This window comes from Castor canadensis, chromosome 15 (assembly GCF_047511655.1).
Source record: "Castor canadensis chromosome 15, mCasCan1.hap1v2, whole genome shotgun sequence".
In the NCBI taxonomy this organism is placed as follows: Eukaryota; Metazoa; Chordata; class Mammalia; order Rodentia; family Castoridae; genus Castor; species Castor canadensis.
This window is the reverse complement of record NC_133400.1, coordinates 56,302,416-56,321,534: the sequence shown is the minus strand read 5'-3', so window position 1 is coordinate 56,321,534 and position 19,119 is coordinate 56,302,416. Positions and strand designations below refer to the sequence as shown.

Sequence of the window (19,119 nt, the reverse complement as noted above, 5' to 3'; positions counted from 1 at the left end):
AAAGGAATACAAATAGGTAAAGAAACTGTCAAAATATCCCTATTTGCAGACGACATGATCCTATACCTTAAAGACCCAAAAAACTCTACTCAGAAGCTTCTAGACATCATCAATAGCTACAGCAAGGTAGCAGGATATAAAATCATTAGCATTTCTATACAGTAACAATGAGCAAACTGAAAAAGAATGTATGAAAACAATTCCATTTACAATAGCCTCAAAAAAAATCAAATACCTAGGTGTAAACCTAACAAAAGATGTGAATGACACTATAAACTTCTGAAGAAAGAGATTGAGGAAGACTATAGAAAGTGGAGAGATCTCCCATGCTCATGGATTGGTAGAATCAACATAGTAAAAATGTCGATACTCCCAAAAGTAATCTACATGTTTAATGCAATTCCCATCAAAATTCCAATGGAAAAGGGGAACAGGTACTAGAGAAAAGGTAGATCAAAAAGAATTAACCTAGAAGGTAACACCCACGCACAGGAAAGCAATGTGAGTCAACTCCCTGTATAGCTATCCTTATCTCAACCAGCAAAAACCCTTGTTCCTTCCTATTATTGCTTATACTCTCTCTACAACAAAATTAGAAATAAGGGCAAAATAGTTTCTGCTGGGTATTGAGGGGGGGGAGAGGGAGGGGGCGGAGTGGGTGGTAAGGGAGGGGGTGGGGGCAGGGGGAAGAAATGAACCAAGCCTTGTATGCACATATGAATAATAAAAGAAAAATGAGAAAAAAAATAATAAAAGACTGTGTTTTGCAGCTCCTGTTCTGTCACACACATGTCTTCTTTGGGGCTTGTTAGGCTCCACAGAGAAGACTACAGTCAGATGTTGAAGCATCCAAAGGACCTAATGCTGTTACACCAGTGATTTCTGCTTTCGGTTTTTACTTTTTGTTTTTTTCCTTTGCTTACATTCCATGGAAAATATTTTTGAGAAACCAGGAACTCCCTCAAGCATTTTTATGTTCAGTTAAGATTTTTTCATCCTATCAAAGGATCTAATTTCTGGTAGTTTTATTTTAAAGTATAAATGTTTATAAACTGTCTTTTAAAAACGTTTCAAGTGAAATTATAACACCGTAGTCATTTGGTAGCTGTCATCAGTCATTTAAAAATGTATGAACATGCTGTTCTTTAGCAATTGCAAATTTCATATCATTCCATTTTTATCTTGAACTTGTATTTCCTTTCTGTTTTCTCCATAGAATTTTATCTTAAATGAAATACTTTTGATTTCTGATAGTCACTTATCATACTATCATACTTTTGTAAAAAGTGGACCTAAATTTAATTTAATTTTTTATTTCTAGTTCTTACAAGGCACAAAGTGTCAAAAATAAATTTTAATATTGAGGCATCATCATTAGTTGTCAGTTGATTAAAACACTACAAACATATTAAAATTTTAATAAGTAATTATTAAACCTAAACCTGAAATATTTTTGGAAAAACATTTCTTACTGGGATAGTTCTGTGATTGACCATTGTTTTTTACTAGAATGAGGCAGTATTGCCTGCCAAAGTCTTTGTTTTTATAGAAGTGCTGAGGAACTTCATTCACATACATGAATAGACAGGAATAGAGGGGGTTTTGTTATAAGGACATCACTAAATGCTTCTATTCCATATGAATTGGAATCTATTTGATTGGATTTACTCAGCTATAGGAGACACTCCCTTTTGCAGTTCTGTAATATACGAGGCTTTACAAGATTGAACAAATGATTTAGTTATACCTGCTGCTTGACACCCACAAAAAATAAATAAATCAGTGATAAATTTCAGAACACCTTCTTGGATTCCTCTATCTGTCCACCCATTACCCTCTGCCAGGTGCCCCTGTCACAAAGGTAATCGTCAACATATTCTTCACATTTATTTACATCTCTGTGCTAGTTCAATGACTAGCCTCAGAAGGAACTCACCTGCATGTTGAATGGAAGATCCCCACCTGCTCTTTTCCTTTGGGTTAATGTTTTCAGCTTCTCTTTTGATTTAAATGTATTTTTGTCAAAATGCTGCATGTTCTTCCTATCGTTGCAAATCAGTCAGTTAAGTAGGACTTACTTTCTGTCAGTGAAGGTCTGTTCTGTGAACTCACTTAACATGTTCATAATGCATGTTACATGAGAGCTGCCATTGCTCTCTGATCGGTCATAAAAGGCTGACAGGTAGATTGAAGTAGGCACCTGCCTCCACTCGCTGACCCATTGTTTGAGCTTCCTGTACTTCCTCTACACAGCTCATCCTTGTCCTGCTCATATGATCTTTCCCTTGGGTTCTAATCACTGACTAGGTATTGCCCTGACAGAAACCACCATCAAGCTGGCAGTGCTCCCTGTGTTCCTAGTGGAGATTTCCACAGGACTCGGGGGGTGGGGAGGGAGAGGCTTGGCATTGGACCCTGCTGTAGAACCAGGATTAGAGATGGCTGCTTCTACTCCTCATGTGCCCCTGGAGATTTTCATGCTGAGTTGGGACAGATCTCAGGTCAGGTTGGCCTGCCTTTCTCCGTGAAGCTGTAGCAATGCAGTTGTGAAGGAGGAATGTGGCAGGGACCCTGCATCATGCCTCAGCCATTTTAAAGCTCTCTGAATACCTAGGCTGAAAATCATTGCTTTAATCCTTGACTTAGCCTGTGTCAAGAATTTTTTTTTTATCTTGGGAGGAGTCTTGTTATGTTGCCCAGGCAATTTTCTCCCAACTTTATTAGAACACCTATTATTTGGAAACAGGAGGATGTAGATATTTTCTGCCCAGGTAGTATATCTGCACTTCCTCTTCTATGTATGAACTTGTGGTGACCATTCTGCTCTTGGGACAGCTTTTTCCCCCACTTCTCTCTTGAGCTGCAAGAGGCAGGGGTGAGCCAGGGTCTCCTGGCCAAACCAAGCCCTGTAAGATAAATGTACAGGAAAGCCCTCTTTGAGTATTGTGGTCTGCTTTTCCCAGAAATAACACTCTACTGTGGTGTCTGATCTCTTGGGCTTTCAAGTCTGGACAGAGCTGCTTGCTCAGTACAAACTCAGATGCAATCAGGCCCAGAATGTCATTTTTCTTATTATGCCTTTTACTGCATCCTCTCCTCTGACCAATGTTGTGCCAGATCTAGAGGTCAGAAAGTTGCTTAGTAAACGCAGATGTAGAGAGAGGGCTGGGGTGGGACATGATGCCCTCTCCACAGCAGGGAGCTGCTGACAGTGCCCTCTGGCCTGTTTGTTGGTATTGATAAAACTTACTTTTCAGCCACCCACTGCTGCCTAACTCCCACCTCAGCACACCCCCCCCCCCAAGCTGTAAAGCTGAGTAGCTTCAGTTGCCCTTCAGTTAGTACAGGCTAACCTTTCTGGTACATTTCATAGCTTATCATAGGTATAGCCTACCTTACATGGTTTACGTTTTTGGTCTGCTGTCTGATGACATACAGGGAGGCCACTGAATTTAATTGATAATCCGACTCAGTCACTGTGTAAGAAGAGTTTAAAGTCTTCTAAGGATTTCCTAATGATTAAAGCATAAGCCTCTGGAGCCAAACTACCTGAGCTTAGATCCATCACTGTCTATGTCACCTGATGATTCAGTTGATCTTCCTGTCCTGAATCTCAGTTTTTTCATCTGTAAAATGGAGTTAATATCTCTCCCTGAGATTGTCTAAAAGACCAAGTGTAACTAAAACAACAGGAATTCTCATTAAATTCAGTCTTTACCCTGAAGATAGGTTCTCATTCACACTGTTGGATTGAGTTTCTTCCCTGGCTCAGGTCTCTGGCATCTCCTCAGCTTGTCTTACTTTTAAGAGTCTGTTGTGCTGCCCACACCTCAGAAGAGAGGGGCTGTATGCCAGCCCATCAGTGGAGCCTGGCCCATCTTTTCCTGTCCATGTTTCCTTGATATAGATAGGTTGGTCTTGGACTTTCCATTTAAATTACTTCCAAACACCTTGGAAGCAAACCAGGAGGAGGTCACGTCTGAATGACTTAAGCCAGTCTTTGACACCGCCCTTATAATAGTACTCACAGCACTTTGATTCTCACCTACGGTGTCACATGACATCCTCACCTCCACCATGTGCCAGAATAATTTTTTGGTGGATTGACTAGTTCTAGATTCAGTGTAATAACTGTAATCATGAGCATCTAGAAACAATGTAAATGAATATGTAGTATCACAATGGGCAAAGGTATATAATAAGTTTTTAAAAGCAATGGAGAAAATTGTCTAAAAATGAAAAGTCATGTCAAAATACATCCTAAAAGGCTGGATGCGGTGGCTCAGGTTTGTAATCAGCTACTTGAGTGGTAGAGATTGGAAGGATCTCTGTTCAAGGTGAGCCTGGGCAAAAAGTTAGTGAGACCCCATCTCAAGTCAATAAGCTGGGTATAGTGCTTCACACTTGTGATTTTAGCTGTGCAGGAAGCTGTAAGTAGGAGGATCATGGTTTGAGGCCAGCCCTGAGCAAAAATGAAAGACCCTATCTGAAAAATAAAGTTTAAAAAAGGGGGTTGTCTGGGCATATGTGGCTCAAATGGTAAAGCCACTTTTGTAGCAAGTGTGAGGCCTTGAATTCAAACCCCACTGTTGTTGTTGAATTAATATATAATCAACAAAATGCTAGTGCATCAATAGAAAACTGGGCATTGTTTTGTTGACATGGTTATGTGTGAACACATGTGTTTATATATATTTATACACAAATATATCCATTTGCTTAAGTACCTGTGACATTTCTGTATAAACATGCATAGGAGAAAGACTAAAGGATACACACCAAAATATCAATAGTGATTGTTGTCTCTGGATTGTTGAGCTATATTTTTTCTTTATGTATCTGTATATTTTCCAAGTTTTAACTTTCATTTGTAGTTATATTGTCTTCCTTATACTGCTATCTGTTTTCCAAATTTTTTATATACTGCTATCTGTTTTCTTTTAGAATCAGAAATAGGTTTTATAAGATCCTACTTAATTGTAGTTTCTGTGCTTCTGAAGAAATTCTTTGGCCATATGTATTCTCTGTGAGAAACAGAAAACACCTAAAGTTGGCAACTTAAGTGTGATTATTTGTTCTTCGAATAGCTTTCTCCTGTGTCCTGTCTGCCTCCTAGTCCCTCCCTTGGAATTTTCCCCTCCCTATGACTGTTTCTGCCCTAGACATCTTTGAAATTTTTCTTTCTCTTCCTTATTGTTTCACCTGCTTTGTGTATTTAGATTTCCTTTCAAATGCACAGAATGTCCTGTTCCCTCAGGCTTGGGTTTAGAAATAAGCACAGGTCAGCCTGGCAGTTCCAAGTTCCCTTTCTGCAGTACAGGAGGTGTGCCTCATGGGATGACCGTACCAGGATGCCTTGCTCAGGGTCTGAAGTGTGGGGTGATGTCCTCCCATGGTGCACTTTGTGTCCCGGTCACTGTGTTCCTGACCTTGCTGTCAGGTTACAAGCTCAATAAGGCAGGAACTTTGGTGTGCACTCTGAACAGGGGCTCAATAATTGTGTTTTGAATTGAGTGAATGATTGAATCTACTGCAGTATCAAAGCCTATAGGAATTGTGTGATAATCTCAAACTTATTCTAAAAAAATTATATATTTAACTTTTTATTTGATTGTCCAAAGCCTGATATAGGCTGTCCATAGGGAAGAAAAGGTAAATAAATTCTTTCTTTTGAACCAGATTCTGTAATCCACATTGGTTTTGTTTTCTCAATAATCAATTTTGCATCTCCAAAAATTACTGTAGTTCTGTACATTGGAGTTGAAGCTTCCCATTTATGTGGCCTGCCAGTTCTTCATATCCAGAATAATTAGTAAGCTAAATAAGTCTTTGTAAGATAGTTAAGTGTTTTTATATCAGAACCTGTTTTAAATGGAACTTATTTCATGTGATGTCTGGGTTCACCACCACCACTGATGCTGGAGAGGAGGGAGCCCCAGGAGCCCAGTACACTGTCCCCTCTGGGCTGTGTCCCCTACCTTTCCCTTCTAGTCTCTCCTTGTCTGCACCTGTATGGGATATTTCCAAAAAGGTTGTTGGATGGGATGGTACTTACTATTTCCTCTGTCCTAATCTACTGCTGAATAGTGACTGACCCTTGCCACTGCAAGGTCTGTTTTAGAAACAGAAGAGGGAAAACCAAGGTAATTTCTAATGCCTGTCCACAAAAGAGGTTAGCTGAAATTACATTTAGATTGTTAACAAATCCTCATTAATATTAGACACTAGGCTTTTCCAGAAAGATGCATTTTTAAGACTAAAGAAATTTTACCTTTGTGACATTGTGGCAAAGGAGTGAGATTTTGTTTGTCGTTCAGCTTGCAAACACTGCCATTTACTGTTTAGTCTACATTTTTTCTGGAGAAGACTTAATACCAACTTTAGTGTTTTTGCTGATTTTAGATGGCTTATTTTTGAACCCTCTAGTACATTTTTTAAGTCATTATCTACTGTCCCTATGGCCAATTAAAAATCGTCTTACAAGCTATCATAGATTGAATCAGATATTGCTATTATTCTTCTCCCAAGAAAGATGACATTTATGATCCCATCAATTTATTGCTTGTTTTTCAAAACTAAGCGAAATATGACTGTTAGTGCACCCAGTTATGTAGGAACTCTGGAAATTCCAGAGACTTTGATGAATATGTCGTTAGTAACCAAAAATACTGAGATCTTAAGAATGATTGAAGTCAACTCTTAATAATGAGCTGACATATTGCTTATACCATTACATAAAATAGCTAAAGCATTTCAGAGCTGATTAATGGCTCCATGGTTTCAAATTTATTTGGAAGCCAGACTTAGAATTGGGTAGTTTTGTCAGTCTGTCTTGGTGTTACACCACTATAAATATTCTGCTTACTCTACTATTCCCCTCATTGTGTAGGGTCTTAGTCCTGTTCCAGCTAGCTTAGGAGAAAAGGAATACTTAGTTTTAAGGGCACCAGGGTATCTCAGAAATCTCGTGAATGACTGGAAGGTGGGCAATAAATCTGTTAGGGGGATTCAGGCAGCACCAACTTTGTCCTATGGATCTATGCATAGCAGCTGCTTGGTGTCCTTCTGATCAGGTGTGGCAATTCAGTAGAGGAATCATAGGACACAAAATACAATTGTGTTCATGGCATGACTTATTACAAGAGCAAAGAAGCAAAATGAATACAAGGAGAAAATGCATGGTCAAGGTCCAAACGACACTAGCTGCAAGCCCCTGGGAGTTCTCTCCCAGAAGAGTTCCGCCATTCCACTTCATTGCCCCAAGAGGAGTGAGCTGTGAAAATCCATGGAATGTTGCCAGCCAGGACAATGTAGGGATTTTGTTGAGGATTACTCATGCATATAGCCTTGTTGATATGTACCCAATTCCAGGCTCTCAGAAGGAAGCAAGTGTTCTACATAGACCATACTGTTTGTATAGATAGTCAAGGAACAAAGTACATTGTTAGGGAGTGGTGGGGATCCTCCCCGAACCTAAGTTCTCAGGGCTAGTAGAACTTTCCCCTTTCCATGCCAGAGTTTACTTACCTTTTAGGTCAGGTTGCTTGTCATAATAAACTTGGCTCTCAGGGATGCCCAATTCTAAATTCCTAGAAGAGAGAAATAGCCCAGCTAGGGTTTGATACCCATCCTGATGTAGGCAGTAGGTCAGAGAAATGGATCATCTAGTGAGAACATGGATATTAAGAGTTCTTCCTATCTGTTTGTAGAGACAAAGATTCATTCCAGACCCAGAAGACACTTCAAAAGGATGTCAATCATAGGAATGCATGTGTGGAAAAGCCTCTCAAGATTACATTCTTCATCTTGGCAAGGGTCCCTGTAAAAGCAGCATCACAGAGTAATAGAGCATAATGGTACCCAATTTGAGCCCTGGGTTTCACATGAAATTCAGCAGACCTAGTTACTCTGAAGAGAATGGGAGGTATCCATCTATATGAACACAGCGAATGCCTAAGAAATTCTGTAACAGATCCCAGCGCCTTTCCCTGAGTGTTTTGTAGTAGTCCTAGTGAACTTCTGTTCTTTACCATTCTAATTTGAACTGGTTGGAGTGCGTGGAAGTGTTGTGATTCATCTCTGAGATTGAGTCTTGTGGCTGATGTGTAAAATAGCATATGCTTTTATAATAAAGTTTGTTTTAAAGCTTTCTAGGTAAAGCTTTCAACCTGACCTGTTGAAGGTTCTGTTTTTCAGCCCTCTGTCCTGTGTTTGAGTAATCCCAATCTTCTCAATAATACCCCTATAAGAAACTCTAATATTTCAGTTTTCTTTGAGACACCTTCTTACTGTGTAACCCAACTGACTCCAACTCAAGATCTTCCTGCCTCAGCTTCCCAAGTAGTGGGATTATAGGCATATGCCACCACACTCATCTAGAAACTCTCATATTTCTTGAAGGAAGCCTATTCGTTGTACAATGGATAGCTTTTATTTACTGGAAGCAGGAGCTGATATAAGAGTATTGAAGTGATCTTGAGGTGGTTCCTAACAGAGATACATAAAGATTCTGTTACACCTATGGCAGGGATGTTCTGGAAAGGACTGGGTATCAGCTACAAAATTTGCTGGAAACCCTGTGAGGTATGTAGCCCATGTAGAAGGTGTTCTGGATCCTTTCAGGCAATGGGAAATCATCAAAGAAATGTCATTGTACCTCTGTTCCTGGCTACATAAGGTTAGTATTGAGTGAATTTATTTTTTTTTTCATTTTTCTTTTATTATTCATATGTGCATACAAGGCTTGGTTTATTTCTCCCCCCTGCCCCCACCCCCTCCCTTACCACCCACTCCACCCCCTCCCGCTCCCCCCCTCAATACCCAGCAGAAACTATTTTGCCCTTATTTCTAATTTTGTTGTAGAGAGAGTATAAGCAATAATAGGAAGGAACAAGGGGTGTTGCTGGTTGAGATAAGGATAGCTATACAGGGCATTGACTCACATTGATTTCCTGTGCGTGGGTGTTACCTTCTAGGTTAATTCTTTTTAATCTAACCTTTTCTCTAGTTCCTGGTCCCCTTTTCCTATTGGCCTCAGTTGCTTTAAGGTATCTGCTTTAGTTTCTCTGCATTAAGGGCAACAAATGCTAGCTAGTTTTTTAGGTGTCTTACCTATCCTCACCCCTCCCTTGTGTGCTCTTGCTTTTATCATGTGCTCATAGTCCAATCCCCTTGTTGTGTTTGCCCTTGATCTAATGTCCACATATGAGGGAGAACATACGATTTTTGGTCTTTTGAGCCAGGCTAACCTCACAGTATTGAGTGAATTTAAGGAAAACATGTTCATGTCCACACATACACATGCATGCATACACACACATGCATGCATACACACACACACTCATGTTAGAGTGTAAATTAAACCCTAGTGCTTCCAGCCACATCCTCCTTTTTATTTAATGTGGAGTAGGGCAAAGTAGTCACCCCCCTCTATGTTGTACATAATAGGCATGGTCCTTCACTGTGGTCTGAGTGGCCCAGGTGCCTCACACTGTGATGCTCACTTCCCAGTCCTGTGACAGAAACAGGTAATCACCTGCAAATGGGTCCATCTAATGCCTCGACATAGAACATTCGCTGTTTGTCTCTTAGTCTCTTTCTGTAATACACACAAATGTGTCCTTAGATTAGTTTTTGCTTTCATATCTTGAATATCTTTGAGATGGTGGGGGAGAGCAGTAGTCATTTACAGAGAGGTTAATGTGCTCCGCTCCCCAGTGGTGGGGATTGAACCCATGGTCTTGTGCATGCTAGCAAAGTGCTCTACCACTGGGAATAATACCACCCAGGTCCCTGAGAATAACATGTCTAAAGAAAAGACAAGTGTTTCCTTGTGAATCTAAGAACTGCATGTGAAAGAAAGGAAAATTTCTAAGCTGTTCCAGTAGATGAGCAATAGAACTTTTGAAAACTGAAGTGAACCCACTTTGGGGGCACAGCCTGCAGGGAAAACCCTTCCTCAGATAACAAGCTGTATTTGCTCACTAGTTTAGGGTATCCTGAGGTAGTGACTTAAAATGCCATCTCCTGTCAAGAAACCTGTTCTTTGCATCCTTTATAGTGAACTCCTCAGGAATTGTTTTGATGGACTAGTATGCACCCACAAAATCTTTGGAAAAGAAAATCCAAGAGTCAGTGGTAGTGGGCTATTACAAGCTCCTCTGGGTTCCCTGGCACCTTTCCTGTTCCTGGGGCTGAGGACACCCATTCTGACCAACACTAAGGCTTGGAGATGCTGGAGGTCATAATGAAGGCCAGGCTTATCAGAACAGTGTTTATTATTGGGAGTCTCCTCAACCTCCTGAGGGTGGGGCGTTGCAAGATGCTCCAGTAGGCATCCTAAACATGAGTGTAGGCTGTTCACCAACACCCAGCATGGAGAGCAAATGATTTCCATGACAAAGAATACTTGCAACACGTCTCATCTGGCCTATGTCTCAGTGATAGTATGGGTGGTATTGCACTTGCTTAAATTTAACTCATGTACTACTGATCTTTATGAGTCTGGTTGAGTTAGAAATGAGTAGACCTGCTATTATTCACCTTGAAATTTACTAATTGATACTACTTTATTCTGTCAATGGAAAACCATTGTCCTTTAATTGATTTCAGTTGCAGTTTATTTTGGTGAAGGTGCTATTGTTTAAGTGGATGTACATTTCCCTCTGTTAACCAAATTCAGATCTGCATTTGTGTAGGTCTGGTATTCTTGTATTTGGTATCAAGCACCTGAGTACAGTGCTTGGTGTGTGGGATCTCAACATGGAGACTCAATTCTCAGCAACCTGCCAGGAGTTAGCATGCAGGCATGTAACATTTCTGTTGCATCTTTTGTTTTCACAGTGAGAGAAAAACGCAAGAGTCTCTTCATTAACCATGTAAGTGAAGCTGTCTCCCTGTGTTTTTCATGATGACTGTGTGCTGTGAAGAGCTTAAATTACCATGTCTTTGGTGGTAAAAAATGATTTGTGGGTTGTGCCAGTACTTAGAGAATGTACAATATGTTGCAGTATACTATGCCCACCTTGGTTTGCAATTGAACAGGCATCATCTGGTATTTGTCCACAGTCCCTAATAATTTTCCAGGTTCTCTAGATTACGGTTGTTATTGGGAAGATGTGTGTGAACAGTGCCATAACAAGACGCCACATAGGCCCAAATAAAAGCCACTTTTTAAAAATTTTGAATTTGTTCTTACCTTTATACTCATTCCTAAATTTTCTTTTTTTCCTGGTAGCCAACTCCATTTGAGTCAATACCTAATTGTTTCCCATAAGCTGCTGTGTACCTGCCTCCTCACTCTCTTTGCTGCCCAGGTGCTGTTTGTAGGTCAAGTCTCCACATTCCATGGGTGCTCAAGAAGAAGGGGATTAAACCTACCAATTTAACTTTAAAAGGATTTTCAAAAGTCCCCTCAAGCCTGTGGCCATTCTGAGTAGTATGTCCCTCCTCTGGTGGCCAGGAGCGAGGTATCCCTGGAGAGACCTTTTCCCTTTTCCTTGAGCAGCAAGTAAAGCTGACTGGCTCCCATGGCAAGCTCTGCAGGCAAGTTACAGCCCCACCTTCCTCTCCTAAATAATATGTGCCCCTTTCTTTAGGAAAGAGCCTGTCTTCACGAGGTATGGAATGATGAAGTAAGTAAGTAAATAAGAATGATGTATTTGACCGAACAAAGGTCTGACTCAGGATTTTTAAACTGTCTCATTTAAGTATTTGCATATCTTGAAGAATTTGGCACTAAAGCTATGTGTGAAAGATACTTAAAACCATAATGTTTTATTTCCTACCCCCTGAAAATCTGGACAAAATGCAGTTGGAAAGAATTAATAAACTGTGCCTGTGAACTCAAGAGACACCATGCTGTGTCCATAGGAAAGGGAGACTAGGGGTCCTTTGTGGGCAGTGTCAGTATATGTTTTCTAGGGTCAAAAGATCTGTAGTTATTTATCAGAGTCTTAAAAGACTTAATGACCTTTACCCTGGCCCCTCAAATTTTGAAGCAGTGTATGTCATGGGAAAAGATGGTGAAAATTGCTGTGCCTTTTTTCTTTTTTTTCTGTTTTTTGAACTCAGTGTATACCTGAATATAAATGCATGGGTAATTGAAACTAATTTTCTAAATCCTTTCTTCCAATTGTTTACCTCCTGGGTGCACTTGACCACTCTCTCACCCATTACCATGTCTGCCAAGGAGCTTGCAAAGGAAGAGAAGAGCTGAAACTGCAGCCAAGCCACCCACACAGTTTACTGCAGCTCTACTCAAGAAAAGAGGAGGGTGGGTTTTGATTGTCTATGCTACTCTATTCTGATCATAGCTGGTGAAACAGAAGTGTGCTCTTATTTTCATATGCTCTCCCACTTAACCTCACACTTCATGTCCTGCACAGTGTGGCACCTGGCATACACTGAATCAGGATCCATAAAGCAGCATGTGGATAAGAGTGGCAGATTTTGCATTCTCACTCAAGGTATCCTCTGTAACTCAGTCCACCTTGGCAGAATCTCTCATCTGTTGACACAAAAATTGTGAAATCACACAGTTGTTGAGATCTCTCAACTGCATTTGTTCTGAATAAAAGAAAGCTCTGTACTAAGTATTGTAGACAACCCTGGAGCAGTGTGACCCCCCCCCTTCCCCCGCAGTTCGGGCACAGACCTAGCTGCAAGTGGGCACATGGGTTTTCCTCTGCTGGGACAAGGTACTGGAGTGTGCCCTTCCCATCCACTCAAGTAGAACCACAGTGAGATTACCTGCAGATTCAATTAGGCTAACAGACCAACTGTGCTTTTTAGGTTTAGGGAGTTGGTGTAATTAAGTTAGGACAGTAGACACAGGATAGGGAATAATAATGAGTGTCAGGATCTGTTCTAATCTGTTATATCCTTACTCATTTAGTTAGCACAGTAACCATGCCAGGTTGGTACTATGACTCAGTCCCATTTTAATGATGAAGAAACTGAGGCACAAAGAAGTTAGCCAAATTAAAAAAATGGAGCCAGGATTGGAACTTAGCTCTCTTCCTACATGTTTGTCAATTAGTAAGGACAGTTGCATTGGGATAAGGATTGTTTAACTTGCTTATCTGGAATTAGAGATAATTTATAATTAAAATTTTATAGGACAGTCTGTTGGATTCATTTCTAAATATATAATCACATGTACTGCTTGATAATCAAATAAAAATTTTAATTTAAATTGTTATTGAATTCTGCAATGACAGGTATTCTTTTTCTTTGTATAACCATATTCTATTTTATATGCGTTATTATGAGAGATTTGTCTGATTTTGTGTTCTATTTGCTTTATTATGAGGGTTATTCTTTCTTCAATTTCTTTCAAGTTTCTGAAGAGTCTATCTGGCATACGTTGTTCATGTAATCTACAGAAGCTATTATTTAAGAAAACTAAAAGCAGTGGGTATAGATAAACCAGCTAAGAGAAATGGGGCAGTTCACCTCTATTCCAAGGATCATGGTAGTGATGGGGATAAACTACTTAAGGTGGAGAAAACTCAGGTGTTTCTGTCTCCCAGCAGACTACACACATTAACAAATGCAAGCAGTAAGTTTTGGAAAAGAGCAATAGAGAAATGAACTCCAGGCTGAAGAAGGAGGTGGACTTTTACCTGTCACAGTATGGCTGGACTAAGTATAAAGTGGCTACTTCTGAAGAATTTAGTACAGGTTTCAAAGCTTGAAGCCAATAAACTACTGTGAGGATTTTGACAGCAAGTGAAATCAAGGTGAATTATAAAGATTAATATTCTAACCAACACATCTGTTTTAGATGTAATTAGAACTACCAGTAATAGAAAAAATTAACACATTATGAAAGATACTTTTCAAAGGCTTATATTAAAAGTTTTAATTAAAATTTGTCTTCTAAAGTTTGCTGAGATTTTGGCTTTGTTTTTTTTTGCAAAGTTAACTACTTCAATAAATCTTAACTATAATGTAAAAATCTCTCATTACAAATGGTAGTAATCTTATAGATAGACAAAGTCTGGAATCAACCCTGAAACTCAGGGAAAATTCATGCCTAATTTTTCTGTGACATCTTCCTGCTACCTGATAACAGCATATCTAAAGTGAATTGATCATTCTAAGATTTTTAAAAAGTATTCAAAACGGAAGGAACTAAGATGGAATGGACAGCTTCCCTTAGTTTTCCTTTGCCACATGTAATCTTTGAAATAAAGGGAACTGAGGATGTTATCCTCATGCAGAAAGTTCAAAGTGTGTGTCTCAGTGTTGAGACGGTTGATTATTCTAGAGACTTCCTGAGCAAACAAAGCAGTTATTTATCAGTTAAGTAAGAGTCACATTATTAGTTGGACCTGGAGCCAAAAGAATTTTGTTCAAGACATGATTCTGTCCACCTTGTCTCAGTTGTCTTGTCTTTTAGGATGGGTCATAATTCCTGGAGTTCTTGACTCAAAGGAAGTAATAAACGGAAGGTAATTTGTAAACCAATAATAGCACCATATAAATATGTTGATGTTACCCATTGTCCTTCCAGTAAATTCAGTTTAACTTTCCAAGTTCAGTATCAAAACTAATGAAGTCTTTTTACCATTTTGAGCACAGAAACAGTTTGTTTGTTTTTTTTTAAATAATTTACTGAGATCAAGATTCCCCAGAAGTATGTCTGTTCATCTACTTTTGGAAATACTGACTTTAATAGTTTTTGCTCTAAGTAGTTCAGTTTTGAATTGGTTTCTGCCTTTCAGCTTTGAGTGAGATAGGAATAGGATTCCTTATAAAATGTTGTATTTTCTTATTATACTTTTTATCTCTAAGTTGTAAAAGTAAAGGAATGATGTGAGAGATCGGGAACTGATGTTACGAAAATCCTAAACCTTGCTTTTGCCTCTGGGAGATTTATTCTTAATAGACTGAAAATTTCTTGAGCAGTTACTATGTGGACCTCAGTGTGGGTGTGAAAGAAGACTCAGTAAAATTTTACTTGTAGTAAAAGTTGTAAAGATCCAGTAAGATTAAGGGAATTCAACTTTTATTTTGAGGAAATTTCAAATTGATAGAAAAGTTGCAACAATAATTATAGAGTACATAATTTTCATAAATTACTAAAAGGAATTTTAAATACTTTGGGTCTGAGTCTACTCATTCTGCTTGATATAAGCTTATTGAAATGGGCTAAGTATTTTGTTTTTTGTTTTTTTCTCTTCACAGAATATCTAGAAATGGAAATGCCATATGCACAAAAATTTTGGTACAGACCGAAAGTCTTTAGAATGTCAGTTCCTTGAGGTTATGTGGGAGTCTTGTCTGTCTGTCTGTCTGTCTGTCTCTCTCTGTCTGTCTCTCTCTCTCTCTCTCTCTCTCTCTCTCTCTCTTTCTCTCTCTCTCCTCCCTCTGGTGGTTGGGATCAAACCCTTGTGCCCAACTTTCTCTTTTCCTGCCCTTTCCTATTTCCTCCTTTGCCCACCCTTCCTCTTCTTTCACCTTGTCCTTCTAGTTAGGAGACACAAAGGAAGTAGTACTTGTAATGTGTAATGGTCTACACAACTAAAGGGTACCTGACAGGTAGCTTTGCTTTCCTGGTGCCCTTGTTAAGATAGCCTAATGAAGGGACCATTGTGCTGATGTTAATATTTAGCTCAGAAAACTTATGGCATGTTCTCAGTGGGAAGTTTCATGTGTGCAGCACTGGTCTTTTCTGTATGACATTAGATCTCATCCCTGAATAGGTACAAAGTCTTGGTCACTGTGCCCAGTTTTTCCATTTTTCAGATGCTACTGTTGAGGAAGGAGCTGTCCTTACTTTGCCAGCCTGTGACTTCCCGGTTTGCTGTCTTCAGTCACTGAGGCAGAGATAATCCACCTGTTCCTCACACTAGCTGGACAGGCAGTGGGTGCTTCATCAGCAGCACAGTGCCACCTGTGCTTCATTTCCCAGCTCTCAGCCTCAGCTCAGCCTCTGTACGTTGCCCAGGGACTACTGGAATAGAGACTGGAAAGAGAAAAACAGGAAGTCTGGGAAGGCACAAAGTTTGTGTTTGAAGCAGGGTCTTTGTCAGAAAGGCCCTGTATGAAGCAGACTTTCTCTAATCCTTGAAGCAGAGCATCCACCCCAGCATCTGTGTTGTAGTCAGTGTTTTGACTTTTTTTAGGTGTTTTTAAATTTTTATTTTGAAAGATTTCAAACTTAAGAACAGTTGCAGTAATAGTATAGAAAACTAATACATTCTTTACCCAAATTCACCAGTTTGAAACCAGTGTTGCACCACATTCTTCTCATCCTCTGATCATTGTCATATATTATTTTTTTCTGAATTATTTATTTTGGAGTCATTTACCTACATCACACCCTTTACCCTCTAATGCCCCATCGAATGTTTCCTGAGACCAACTCTGTTCCCTGTTTTAAATACAATATTGTTATAAAAGTCAAGAAGCCAACATTGTATAGTTCTTTTTAATTAACTGCCTATCTGCCAGTTGTGTTACGTGGCTCCATTGTGTCCTTCATAGCATCTCATTCTCTGGTACCAGCTTTAGTCCAGGGTCATGCAAGGCATTTAGTTGATGAGCTCATTGGGGGTCCTTTTGTCAGAGCAGATCCTCAGCCTTTCTGTCATTCATGACCTTGACCTGTTGAATACAGAGGAATAGATTGTTTTTAGCATAGTAGTTCTTATTTTGGCTTTTCTGAAGGATGCAGGTAAGCATTCACAGCCAGAATACTACATCCTTGCCACTTGCAGAGCATCAAATCTGCAGGCATGTAATTTCCATCCGACCCTTAGGGGACCCTTAGGGGTTCAGTGGTGCTGCTGCTGCTGATTTTGAGTTCAGGCAAGGTGCTGTCCAGATTCTCCACTGTATGTCTGCCGGCTTCCCCTTGCAAAGTACTAAGTAGTCTATGGGCAGACACTTTAACATCATGCAAATAAGCTGCCCTTTAGCACGCCCAGATGTAGCATCTGGTGATCATGTCTGAATCTGGCTTTATTATTTTGGGTACAGAATGGTAATTTTCTAGGCCCACCACTCCCTGTGCATTCTACTATAAATAAGGAGCGCCTCCTCTTCACAACTGTCCATCCACCTGTCCATTTATCCATCTGTCCATCCATTCATCTTAATTGTGGACCCACAGACTTCTCTTTTTTCACCGCTACAGAGTTGACCTAGAGTTAGCTAGTGAAATTTTCTTCAAGCCAGTTCTCTGTTCTTGGGAAAGACTTCCTTGTTCCCCTTTTAAGCACTCCTGTGCTTTTTGCTACAGTAAGATAGTCCAGCCTCATCTTGCATCTCCTTTTTCTCAACCCAAACCAGTTATTTCTCCAGGGAGCCTGGATTCCTTTTACTGGCAAATGGTGTTAGAAGAGAAGTGTGTTCATTGCTACTGGATTGTCATTGATGGCAGGCCCATTCAACAGACATCACTAGGTAGTAAATATTTCAGAAACTGTAGATTCATATACTTTACATTTCAAATTCCAGGATCCCATAGGGTTTTTTCTTGACTTTGATTTTTAACTGTTTTTTTTCTTTATGAAAAACTTACTATTTATTTATTATTTCTTTTATGCATGTGTGCATACAATGTTTAGGTCATTTCTCCCCCCTTCCCCCCACCCCTCTCTTTCCCTCCGCCCCCCCCCACTACCAGACAGAAACTATTTTGCCCTTATCTCTAATTTTGTTGAAGAGACAGTATAAGCAATAATAGGAAGAACCAAGGGTTTTTGCTAGTTGAGATAAGGATGGCCATACAGGGAGTTGACTAGGATTGCTTTCCTGTACATATGTGTTACATTCTAAATTAATTCTTCTTAATCTAACCTTGTCTGTAGTTCCTGGTCCCCTTCTCCTGTTGGCCTCTGTAGCTTTAAAGTTTCTGCATTAGTTTCTCTTCATTGAGGGCAACAAACGCTATTTTGTTTTTTGGGTGTCTTCCCTATCCTCATACCTCCCTTGTGTGCTCTCATTTTATCATGTGATCAAAGTCCTTGTGTGTTTACCCTTGATCTAATGTCCACGTATGAGGGAGAACATAGGATTTTTGGTCTTCTGAGCCTGGCTAACCTCGCTCAGAATGATGATCTCCAGTTCCATCCATTAACTTGCGAATGGTAAGATTTCATTCTTCTTCATACCTGCATAAAATTCTATTGTGTATAAATACCACATTTTCTTTTTTTTTTCTTTTATTCATATGTGCATCCAATGTTTGGGTCATTTCTCCCCCCTTCCCCCCACCCCCTTTCTTGCCTACCCCACCCCCTCCCTCTCCCCCCCACCACATTTTCTTAATCCACTCGTCAGTAGTGGGGCATATTAGCTGTTTCCATAACTTGGCTATTGTGAATAGTGCTGCAATAAAATTGGGTGTACAAGTGCCTCTGGAGTAACCTGTGTTGCATTCTTTTGGGTATATCCCCAAGAGTGGTATTGCTGGATCAGATGGTAGAACTATGTTTAGATTTTTAAGAAGCCTCGAAATTTTTTTTCCAGAGTGGTTGTACTAATTTGAATTCCCACCAGCAGTGTAAAAGAGTTCCTTTTTCCCCGCATCCTCACCAACACCTGTTGTTAGTGGTGTTGTTAATGATGGCTATTGTAACAGGGGTGAGGTGCAATCTTAGTGTGGTTTTAATTAAAACCATTTTCTTTCACTTAGCATAATATTTTCAAGGTTCATCCATATAGTAGAATTTATGAGAACTTTATTCCTATTTATGGCCCAATAATAATTCATTTATGTATATATACACCATGTTTTGCTAATCTGTTAATCAGTCCATGTTAATTTGGGTTTTCCCCACCAGAATTTCATGCTATAAATATTCTGTAGAAGTTTTTGTGTGACACATGCTTTCATTTCCCTTGAGTATATATATAGGAGTAGAGTTACTGGATAATATGTATCATAACTCAGTATTTAACATTGTGGGGAGTTACCAAACTTTTCCAAATTAGTCTTCAGCTTTTGATATTTTATTTATTTGCTGTCCTATAAATTTGATTTTTTAAAACTCTGATCATTAATATCCTTTCTTCTTCAAAGCACATTTCTTCCCTACTTTTTTGTTTGTTGGATTTTCAAATTTCTTCCCAAAGAAGGAATGGCTAATATAACTTGTCTCAGAG

At 39.5% G+C, this 19,119-nt stretch overlaps 1 pseudogene; it reads left to right on the top strand.

Annotated features, from left to right (window-relative positions):
• The window catches only part of LOC141417463 (junctional cadherin 5-associated protein-like), a 240,078-nt pseudogene that overhangs the window by 198,104 nt on the left and 22,855 nt on the right, over positions 1-19,119 (top strand).